Source organism: Tripterygium wilfordii, chromosome 5, assembly GCF_013401445.1.
Source record: "Tripterygium wilfordii isolate XIE 37 chromosome 5, ASM1340144v1, whole genome shotgun sequence".
Taxonomy (NCBI): Eukaryota; Viridiplantae; Streptophyta; class Magnoliopsida; order Celastrales; family Celastraceae; genus Tripterygium; species Tripterygium wilfordii.
This window is the reverse complement of record NC_052236.1, coordinates 8,106,117-8,118,657: the sequence shown is the minus strand read 5'-3', so window position 1 is coordinate 8,118,657 and position 12,541 is coordinate 8,106,117. Positions and strand designations below refer to the sequence as shown.

General features: G+C 36.5%; 1 pseudogene; it reads right to left on the bottom strand.

Annotated features, from left to right (window-relative positions):
* Window positions 1-11,293: 11,293 nt before the first annotated feature.
* LOC119999157 lies at window positions 11,294-12,047 on the bottom strand (annotated as a pseudogene).
* Window positions 12,048-12,541: the final 494 nt, after the last annotated feature.

The window sequence follows — 12,541 nt, the reverse complement described above, 5'->3', positions numbered from 1 at the left end:
GAGGTCGAACCACAAGGATGGGATAAACAATAAGATTAACTACTATACTAAACCTAGCAAAAGAAATTATTATTGGAAGATGATTGATTTTAGATACCAAGTAACGAAATTAAAGCAACGAAGTAAAGGAAACACAAACTTGTTGATTTTGGTTGTGAAAACAAATTTATGAAAGCACTAGGACAATGAATCCATCGTAATAATCCTCTCTAGTTGTTGATTACCTCACCTTTAATCCACTCAATCGATGTTGTTGGTGAATCCACTAAGGCGTGAATTACCTATGGTATCTAGGCTAATTCGTTTATCTTAACATGTAATTTGGTTATGGTATCTAACTCAAATATGAACATGCAAGATGTCCTTAAGTTCAAGAATTCATTAACATGCCATGTAAACGCTAGGAGTATGGTATCTACCCTAGACATTCCCAATTCCTAATCACAAGAAGCTGGTCCCAAACCCTGTATGGTATCTACGTGAGCTTGTATCAAATTACTTAATTGAAAACTTAGTTGGTGGCCAATCATCCAAGCAATCAAACAAGTATATAGCACGGTGATTAGAAATCCAACATCAAAAGAGAAATCAAAGGTAAGAACAATAAACAAACTAGAGAATCATATTAAGATTTCATCACGCCCTAGCAAAAGCATTTAGTTACACATAGTCATGAATGAAAACCACAAGAAAGGTTGGAGAACACCTTAGAAAAGTCGACTGAATGTCTCAGTGCCTGATCCCCCAGAAAAGTCCCCGAGAATCCTCTGAAGTCCTCCTTAAATAGCTCTCTCAAATCCTAGACTTCCTCTACAATAATTACTAAAACGCCAAGGAAATTTACCCTTGGTTTCCAAAACAATAAACCCAACAAAAAGGAAAGAGGTTGACTTCTTCTTTGATTAGGAAACTGTACTGCTAGATGTCTCGGACGTTTTTCCCATGTTTCGGCCTTCAGAAAAATCTCCAAGAATATGTAAATTGAAGCTTAATCTCTTAGCTTTCCAGGGCCATCTCACACGTCTAGCAAAATTCTGCGGAATCTTCTAGACCCACTTCTTCACAGATAGCGCAGTTCAGCCGAGATCATATTTTAGGTCAACTTGTCTTCAAATTCTGGGTCAATTGGCTTAACCGAAAATTCCCAAAATATTCTCCAACATTTTTCAAGGTCTTAGCTTTATTCTTCAATTGATGGTTCTTCAAAATACTCAAAATAGACCATTTTCCATCAAAAACCATCCAAGTGCTCGAGAAAACTGAAAATGAGGAAAACAAAGTAATAAGTCTTTTTTAAAGTCAATCCTCTAACAAAAACCAAGTTTAGAGAGTACAAAATGAGAGAATATATGAGTTTATCAGTGGTCCCGTGCCTATCGATTACAATAGCAATGGAGTCTGAATGTGTGCAACTGTTTTTAGCTTTTCATGTTTTGGACTTTGGATTAATGTAACATTTTGAACTACTGAACTTAAGAAATGTTTTCATGTTTAATTTTTGTGATTGTTTTAATGTTTTTAATTGCCAAGGACTCAATGAGTGAAGGATTAGTGGATTACTGTAACTCTGTAGTTGTAATTCATTAATTACCTTTTCTGTTTGTCTGTTTGAGTGAAGGATTAGCGTTCTTCACTTCTTAATGTGATTTACTCATTTGCTTATTTGCATTTGAAATGTTATTATTTGAGAATTAAGGAAATTCAAGAATGTATGTTTGAGAATTGTGATCTACCAATTTGCATTTGAACATGTGATCAGTGATTTCCAGTTTCCACAGAATGCAATTTGCATTGAAACAGATACATAATGTTGGTAGCAGTAGCAGACTAGCAGGTTCAAAAATTCATAAATACAAATAATTATCCGGTTTAAACCGACAAAATCGAAAACCAAAACTTAATTTTTCGGTCCGGTTTAAAACGGGTTGTACAGATTAAACGGTATGGTCCGGTTTATAAAAAGAGCAAACAGAAAATATTCGGTTTGGTGGTTTCCGATTCCAAACCGAACCGTCAAACCGAACTTCCACCCCTATCTGTTTGTACCAAAATCAAATCCTACAAGTTAGCTGATACATGGCAAGACGAGATCCACAATGCACAAAAAGCGGCTAATCTCCTTGGGAAATGTGGCAGAGGCAAGAAGAATTATTTACTAACCGTTGTTTATTTTGCAGGTTTCTAATTGGTTGCTGACCTGAAATCCAGGGATTAGTTCCCAGAAATAAGGACTGTCCAAGATTTATTGTCCAAAAGGTTACAGAAGGCTTACATCAAACGTGGTTTATTGGATAACTATCGAGATTTTAGCAAGACTACAACAAAGAGAGTCCTAGAGAAACGGAAATTTGTTAGCTAAACGTCTCAGTTTTCTCTCAAACATGTTTCCAGCTGAAACAAGACTCCATAAGGCTCAAACCACGTTCATCCTGCACAACTTAGAAGTTCACAATATTACACGATCTTTCGTGTAGAAACAACAATGAAATGATCGTCATGAGCCATGTTCCCAAATTTTCAACCATAAAGCCCGAAGGCACGCGAAGCAGAGACTACCATGACTTCCAATAGAGTCCATTTCCTCCTTAAAGAAGTAGCATGACCAGAGAGATGCTGCCATCATTCCTATATTTAGGAGAAGGTTGCAGTTATGAAACCCACTAACCGAGTCACTCCAACAAGCAGCAAGAGACTGGTCTTACCACGATTCCCATGATGTCCCACGTCAAATACTTGAAGAAGAACAGAAGAAGTGTCCATCACTGGACACTATAAAAGAAGAAAAAGAAGAAACAGCGAGAGATCTCGCATCAAACACAGACTCTTCATCTTCAATCCTTTATTGCTTTCTTCGGCATGGCTCCGGCCACTTGTCGTTTTTATTTAGCATGGCTCCGCGCCAACTAGTACTTAGATTTATCTTTCGCGCTTCCATGGTTATGTTTTATTTTAAGCTTGTAAAGCACACATACATCTCAAGATGTATCCCTTTTCAATGAAGACCCTGATGCATTTAGCAATGCGTTGTTTTTTCATTTAATTCCAATAGAAGCTCTTTTCATTCTGGTGATAGTCTTACGTTTTCCTCCTTTTTTCCAGATTGACACTCCAAACCATTTAAGTCCTTTTTCTGGGAGGCAAACTTCGATCTAGCAGCTTGTGTTCTCTAACTACGCATAGTCCGTTTGGTGCAGAGGTAAGATTCGGTGCAGAATCCTACAACCATCCTATCAAAATCTTTTGGGCTGACAGCAAACCCTGATATTTGCAAATCCAACATTCATATCCACAAAACTCTTGTTCCCAACAGCCATAATTGTGAAATCTCTTATCTAGAGCATAAGATGACCAATAGAATTCCAACATGTGACTCGCATTTAACCCCCAATTAATGTGGATTGTTGAATGTTAACTGGATGTTATATGTGTGTTTATAATAAATGATAATTTCACATGCCACATATATTTAGGGGTAAAATGGGAGTCTTATTTTGGGTGTATGTAGCATTTATTGACTATTTAAATAATTAATTTAGTCAAATTCACTTTGATTAATGAACAATTATTTGATTGTATTGTGAGACTAACTATAACATATTTACATATTTATAATGTATTACTGTTAGCACCAAATATGACCTCTAGTCATATTGTGACACTGACTATTGGGAGTGTGTCTCAAAAACATATTTTGTATGATGATAGTTCTGAAATTTATGGATAAACATTTTATCATTACATTTATGTCTTAAAGACTTAGGCTAAACACCTAATTAACTATTGAGAAAAATGATAAGTTTAACCACGTGAAATTACATAATTACTCATATTGTATGCGCAACCCTCCTCTGGGATGAAGTATCCATTGTTACGATAGTAGAATTGAAAAGTAGATAACCTAGGACACGTATGTGCGAGAACTTACTTGTGTTGCACGTGCAACCCCCATCTGAGATGAATTTTTCACATGAGCAAGTTCCAGTAGGTAAAACCTTGGTTTACACTCAATCTATAAGGGAGCCAAATAAAATGGTGAACAAAATTTTCAACAAACCCAAAAGGTTAGATGCTTGAATTTATTTGACCAGGTAGGACTTGGGTCAATGAGGCAAGTAATTCTTATTGATTGATACGCCATTACATTTAATTTACATAATAAATATTTGAGTTTTTATTACTTTGTAAACATGTAAAAAGATTTAATAGTTGCAGCATTCATCTAATGTATTTTTAAATATTTTAAATTCTTGATGTCATCATTATTTTCTCCTCTTACTTCCATATTAAATGGCAACAAACTATCTACACAACGTAACATTGACTGGAAAAGTAACTTGGACATAGTGCTTACTTCAAGTGGGTACAAGATTGTTCTTATTGAGTTTTGTCCTAAGTTGGATCCCGGATAAACTAATGACGACACGCTGGCTCATGTAAAGTGGAATAAGGCAAACAAAATGCTCAAGTGCTATATCTTAGCGCCACTTTCTCTAGTCTTGCAGAAGCAACATGAGAGCATGCAGACAGCTGAAGATATGATCTACAGTCTGCATGGAATGTTTGCTCACACTACACATTCTACAAGGCAACAAGCAAATAAAACATCGATGAATGCCACACAGACTGAGGGAACACATGTGAGAGAGCATTTGCTCAAGATCATGGCGTATCTCTACGAGGAATTGGATCTTGGCATTGAGATCTCCAATCAAATGCAAGTAGATATGATATTTGAGATCCTCTCTAGCTGTTTCTGCAGTACAAAGGGCCCGAACTGGAGTTGTTAGAGTATGGATAGTTACTTTACATTTTTGATATAATAGGATTTTAATTCTGAATTATTGAATGATTGCCTTTATGTTTCAGACATTAAACGAAATTTAATTTCAGTTGCATGTTTAATGTCAGATGAGTATGATTTATCTTTTCATTGTAATACTATTATTAATAAGAATTGAAAGAGACTATGCTTATGAACTATGGTAGGCTACCTGTATTACTTACATCCAAGCTCCTATTCAAACAATGACATTGTTATTATTGTAGACCGAGTTTAGAAAGAGAAAAGTCACATCCAATGAGGAAACTCTTTGACATTTATGATTTGGTCACATTAACCAAATAGGAATCAACATGCTAATTCATGATGGGTCTTTAGGCCCATTAGGTATAAATAGTATACCACATGTAGACCGTGTTTAGAAGGTAAAAACATTACGAGGTCGTTTGAGTCCAAAGACCTTAGGGCTAGTGACTTACTTAAATTGGTGCATACAGATGTATGTGGGCCAATGACGGTACAAGCCTGAGGAGGTTTGAATATTTTATCGCATTTACTAACGATTACTCTAGGTATGAATTCATTTATCTATTACACTGCAAATATGAGGCTTTTGCAAAGTTCAATGAGTTTAAGGCCTAAGCAAGAACAAATTAGATAAATGCACGAAAGCTATTTGGTATGATCGTGGTAGTGAACACATGCTAGATGTATGTAAGCAGTACCTCAAGGAAATTGACATCGTTTCTCAACTTTCTGCACCCAGAATGCCTCAACAAAATGGAGTGGCAAAAAGGTGAAACAAGACTCTATTAGACATGGTAAGATGCATGATGTACCATGCTATCCTTCTCGAATCATTTTAGGGTTGTCTGACTTATGTATTGGCAGACAAAACAACTAAATTTGGGACAAGATCCATGATTTCCTATTGGATAGGATTTTTCAAAGGGAGTAATGGTTGATATTTCGATAATCCCAAGAGTTAGAAAGTGTGTGTTCGCATGAATGCTAAATTCTTAGAAGAGTAATGTATAAATAGTAGTGAACCAAGGAAGATTTTCCTTGAAGAACAAGAATCTGATGGTCCAATTTCCAATCTAGCACAAAATGAAGAGAATGAACAAATAACTGAACCAATATTGCATGGAACACCAGAGCTATATCATAGTCGGAGGGTCTCTAGACCACCTAACAAGCTCATGTACTTTGGAGAGCTATTCATGGCAGTCTCTGACAAACATTAGCTAGATCTTGCTAGTTATTAAGAAGCAATTTTCGATGTTGATGTGGACCATTGGTGCAAGACAATGGAATCCGACCTAGAGTCCATGTACTCTAATGAAGTGTGGGATCTTCTAGACATACTTCCTGAAATAAAATCCACCAGCTGCAAGTGGGTCTACAAGAGAAAAAAGGAGTTGATGAAAAGGTTGAAACCTTTAAAGCAATATTGGTGGCGAAGGGCTATTGATAAGTAGATACGTGCGTTTATACACCCTTTTACATTGGTTTTTGTCTCATTGAGTGCGATTGAACTATAATAATGCCTAAGTTATTGCAAATGTTTCGATTTGAGGCTTCAATAGCTAAAGTGCAGTAAAAAGGACAAAAGTATGCATTGAAGTGAGAAGTGATCAATCGGGCACTTAAGTGATCGATCTGGCAACCATCAAACAATCCTTGCTATAAAACCCGAGACTTTGCCAATTGAATAGTCAAGGGAACCTATCGATCGACCAGCATCAACGTGATCTCCCCTAAAACATTCAAGCCTTGGCCTATCAAACACTACGCAAAAGTGATCGATCAGGAGTTAAGCTAGAATTCATATCACCAGTCAAGTGATCGACCGACCATCAAACCGATTGCTTGGTTAAGCACAAATCTAATTTTTAACCCAACGCTTCGTAAATTTAAGCCCAAATTAAGTTGGTCCGACTCGTAATCGAAGATTTTGACCAAGGATAAAGCTGGGATTATAGAGGGGGAATAAAGAGGGCCTAAAGAGACTTTGCTAGGGTTTATCCTTGATTTTACATAAGAGAGGCAGTAGCTAAGGATCTTGAAAGAGTAGGAAGAATGGATTCTCCTAGATTTTTTGTGTTAATTATTGTACATTTGTAAATATCACGCAATAACTATACCCAAAAGAAAAGTATAGAGTATGACGAGACTTTCTCACCTGTTTCCATGCTTAAGTCCATAGAATACTTCTTGCCATATTGGCTCATTTTGACTATGAGATATAGCAAATATATGTCAATACGACTTTCCTTAATGACCATCTAGATGAAAGCATTTATATGGTTTAACCCGCCAGATTCATTACTGAAAGCCAGCAAAATATTTTTTGTCAGCTTAAGAAGTCCATTTATGGACTTAAGCAGGCATCTAGATCACAGATCAAGAATGAGAATGTTGACTATTTATCAAGCTACTTACATAGAGAAGATACTAGTCAAGTATGTAATGTATGAATCCAAGAAATGTCTTTTGCCTTTTAGACATGGAGTTCCTCTTTCGAAAGACGATTGTCCTAAGATGAAAGATGAAAAGTGTGCAATAAGTAAGGTGCCATACGCTTCGGTGGTTAGCAGTCTCATGTATGTCATGCTATGTACTAGATTCGATATGTGCTATGCAGTAGGGTTTGTCAATAGATATCAATCTAACCCTGAAATGCATTACTAGACAACTATTAAACATATATTCAAGTATCTTTGGAAAACAAAAAATTAAATGCTTATATACCGTAGTGATGAGATCATTTCAATGGGTTATACTGATTTAGATTTCTAAGTGGATAAAGACTCTAGAAAGTCCACATCCAACTATCTATTTATACTTGGTTGGGTAGCCATCTGCTGGAGAAGCTTGAAGAAAACTTGCATCGCAGACTCCACCATAGAAGCCGAATATTCAGAGGCCATAAAGGAGTCAATTAGTGCATTGCATTGAGAGACCTATGAACCTATATTGTGGTAGTATGGGTACTATAGCTGATAATAAGGTACTATAGCTCACAATAAGAAACCTTGGTACCACAGTAAAAGAAGAGGAGGTACTGAAGATGGCATCATTGCATAACTTGACGGATACATTCACTAAGGCCCTTATTGGAAAGAGCTTTACAGGTCACATAAGAGGGAATGAGTGTTAGGATGCTTTAGTAGTATGTTCTGTAGTCCAAGTGGGAATTTGTTGGGAGTGTGTCCTAAATACATACCTTGTATGATGATAATTATGAGATTTATGAATAAAATTTTATTATTGCATTTGTGCTTTAAATATTGTATTAAATATTCCATTTATATTTGAATTTCTATCAACATCTAGGGATGTTAGATAGTAATCTTGAATAATCAAATACATTTTAAGTGTGAGTATAGATAAACACAAGATTTATTATTACAACCAAAATAAATTAGTCATAACCAGATTAACAAAGCTAGGCTCTTTGTCGATACAGGTTGTAATGCACGAACATCTCCAAATTGGTGCACTAGTGTATTTAAGATGATATACATTGACAAACTTACATAAGAATGAACAACCATAAAAGTACTTTAAATGTTTTTTTTAATCCTATAGCTGTGCGAGTATGATATCTCTTAAGTTTCAGTAGGTCAATACTCTTGCACTTATAGCGTGTGTGTTTTGATTTATCAATGAGTGAGACACGAACTATTGTTGATATTCTCGATGGATTGGACGCATGCCACGAGGGTGTGGGAGTATATCTACAACATAGTCATTCATGTATTTTCGGGTTACGAAAGTGTAAGCATCCATTGAGAGGTTCAAATTAATGTACCTAGAACTGTGCACAATGATACTTATGAATCAAGTGTTGGTATTTGGATTGACCAATGGGTCAATCTAATACACTTAGTGAATAAATACAAAGGAACTGAGAGCATAGGGGAGATATGAATTTTGGAGTGTTTGATAGTACACAAACTCTCACTCCGACTTATCGGGGGTAGCATGGAGGATATTTTCGTACACATCTCACAAGTCAGAGGCAAGTTTCTAATAAGAAAAACTTTGATGTAAGAATCGTGCATTTTTGAGACTTCATCCATAGTTCAGATGGTGTCAGACGAATAATGGATACAAATATTATTCCTAATCATAGAGTTTGAGGGTAAAGAATAATATTTCAGTAGCCTAGATATGAATTTTTAGTCTCTTGTCGTATTTAAAGAAGATCGATAAAATTCGCCATATCACAACCATTATTAGGATATTTACAAGAATAGAATTTGTATAATAAATAGATATAATTTTATTGGGTTTTTGATTTTCCAAATATAACCCTAAGATAAAATTATTTTGTTAAGATACCGTTTGTACTGAATATGACCTCTAGTTACCTGCTAATACATGGCAACGTGGACTTGCAATTGGCAGTGGTCAACGAATCTCCAGTGAACATGTGGCATGGGTAAGGAGATTTTAGATTAATGTTTGTTCATTTTGCAAGTAAATTTGGTGTTAATTAAGTTGAAATCTAGGAGGTAGTTTTTGGAAATCAAGATTGTATGAAGACAGATGTCCAAAAGCCCACAAATAAGGGATTCAATGTCATAATTGTTGTCATCCTGATTTAAAGCAGTTTGTTAAACGTAAAAAATGTTTAGGAGAAATCAGATTTGGAAGCCTGTACATTCCCAAAATGTCTCAACAACGTTTCAGGGACTACACATCTACTAAAGAGCAGATCCTACACTTTGAAGATCAAGAAACATTCTCACACTCAAGAATACAGGAGCACTAAAGTTATTCTCCGCTAATGAAATTCATGATACATTCTATCAATGTGTTGTTTTTCATTTCATTTCAAAAGGAGTTCTTTCATCTTGGTATTAGTCTTCTATCTCTTACTTTTTCTGCTTGACACTAATCAAATTCTAAGTCCTTTTCCAAAAGGCAATCTTGAACCAGCTACCTTGTGTTCTCAGGTTGCACATAGCTCATTTAGTGAACAACTCAGATTTGGTGCAACCCCATATCGAAATCTTTGGACTGACAGCAACTCTTGGCACACTTGAACACATCATATATCCATAACTTAAAAATTAATATTCCCAATAGCCAGAAGCTAGATATCTCATGTTCAACGGAGAAGAGAGCAGTCATATTTTTTGCACACATGGTGGGACGATTTGTGCCAAGCTACTTATAGGGATGACAAAGGGAATACGAAAAGCAGAAATAGGTGAACCAACCGAAGATCCATCTCGCCCTATTTCACCAAGGGAGTGACATAATGTTCTTCCACCCATTTATTTCGGCAAAGGTAAAGGAGAAGAAAATGTAAGTCTTGTTCTTGTCAAACTTTCAAGCTGAGAAATCTCCACGTCAAATAATAGTTTGATACAAACTATGGAGCAAATAACAAAGAATATGCAACAAGCATGCCAATAGACTCTCCTACAGAATCATGAAGCTCTTCAACATAATTCTCAAAAATTCCAACAAACTCTTCAATCAATGCAAGGCTTACAGCAAGTTGTGTATTTAGCTCCAACTCCACAGTAGTCTGCCCAGACCATTTAGCAACCAACTCTATCTCAACCTTTGTAAGAACTTCTAAAAGAGCTACCCACCAAGTTGAAGGACAGTCAATCGACATCGAATTCCAGTAGTAGCAATGGCCACTATGTTGTGAACAATTTAGTTCCAGTTCCTACAATCATTGTTTTAGCTCATGTGCAAAAAATTAAGGATATTGGAACGCAAGAAAGAGTTTTCATGTGACGTCTTCTGGCTTTACCTCTTTACCTCCTCTAACTGTTGTTCCTATCCTTGAAAGTACAACTGTTCCTCTCCAAGACCAAATGAGTAGAGGGAAGTGACCGATGTCAACTAGAGGCGTCCTCAGGTTGCATCTGTTGTAGAAAGAGGCAACCTTATATCCAACTACAACAGTAGCAGTACCAGCCTTATCCTCAGAAAGAACTCAAGAGGCAAAGTCAATATGGCTATCAGCAACATTACCATCTGTCATAGGTGATGTAGCGTCAACCTCATCAGGTAGTGAACAGGGATCATATCATGAACATTGTTCAAGGCATTTTAGGGCTAGAGACTTAGGGAGACCCATGTACCTCAGGTCCTTTGTAGAGATAGTAGGCCGCATGTCACGCCCTGATCCACGGAGCATGAAGAAAAGGACATACACAAAAAACCACATGCATCTCATGTGCTACGTCCCAAACCAGCATAAACTTTACCAAAAATTTCGGCAGCATTTCTTCATAAATTGAGAAAACCCACCTGTAATCAAGACACAACAAATAAACACTTATATTATATCCAAATCCACTGATCCTCAGGGCCCACCATTAATTACAAATTTCATCATCAGCATCAACCATCCAAAAATCACAGAATACCACTCTCGATCATACATATGTCATCCATATCCAACCATACACATAATACTTCGTATTACAACTAGCACAAACAAGCGTGACAATGCAAAACAACACGTCATGCATGGTGCCTAGTAAAACTCTATGCTTGCATTGTACTCCTGCAAATTCAAAATGGAAAAAAATAACAATTGACCTCCTGAAGTTACTCTAATTGAAGCAGAGAATGTGTGAGAGAGACCTCCATTTTGAAGGTAGTATTATAGTTTCCGCGGCTCACGCTCTTCTTCTCCCGTAGAACTACTGATTGAACCAAACAAACCATAGATTGTTATTGGTTCAGGTTTATTGAGTCTCCAATAAACATAACCCTTTGCCCTCTAAGAGTCTCCAACAACAGTTCTGCATTGAACCTTCAAATTAAAACCAGAGTCACAACCCACCATTATAATTTATACATATATACAGATTAGGTTGATTGATAAACACTTCAACTTATAATAAAAAAAAGAAAAGAAAAGAAAAAAAGATTTACTTGGGTAATGAACAATCTCTGGGTTGCCATCTCCATTTCTGATATAGTGAATCCTGCCTACCATTCCTCAAGCATGTGACCCACTCATCCAGAATCTCGCACTCATCCTCTTTGTGCAAAGAATGTGTCAATGGGTCAAATACCCACTCTCCTTTGAAGATGTCACAATCTTCAGGCAACTTCTTCATGGCTGATGATTTCTCTTCACTAGCATCAAAACCCTTTCCTTGAACAACTTTTGATTCTCCTTTTAAGGTTTCTTGGTGGATTGACCTTGAAAATGAAAATGATAGTCCAAGTTCATAACTGAACACAAAAAAAAACAAGGAGAGATACCAGAAGAAACGAAGGAGAACGATAGAAATGGTAGGGTCAATAAGGGGTGTGAATAGATTAGTGTTTTTTGCGATTTTTGAGGTGTACTTAGCAAAAGTGGGGATACAAATAAGATTCATCTTTTAGCTATTGCACATCAATTTAGAATATAATTGTCTCACTCCTGCACTTTGAAAGTCAAGCCACTTCACTACAACCACCCACCAGAAGCAACCAGAGATAACAACAATCTATCTCAAATTATAAGCAACATGCATGAACCCTACTTTCCAAAATAGTAGGTATAGATACATGTTCTTTGTGCCCCAATGGGGACCAATGACTGAAGACCACGATATGGGTTTAGAATTACTGATCCATTCACTTCGAAGACAACGAAGGTTATAGGAGAATCTAGGCAAGTAACCTGAACAAAAAATCAACAAGTACTATCCCATAATCTACCACGACATATCGTGTCAAGATCTTGCCTAACAACCATGACATGATGACCACCATTAAAGATCA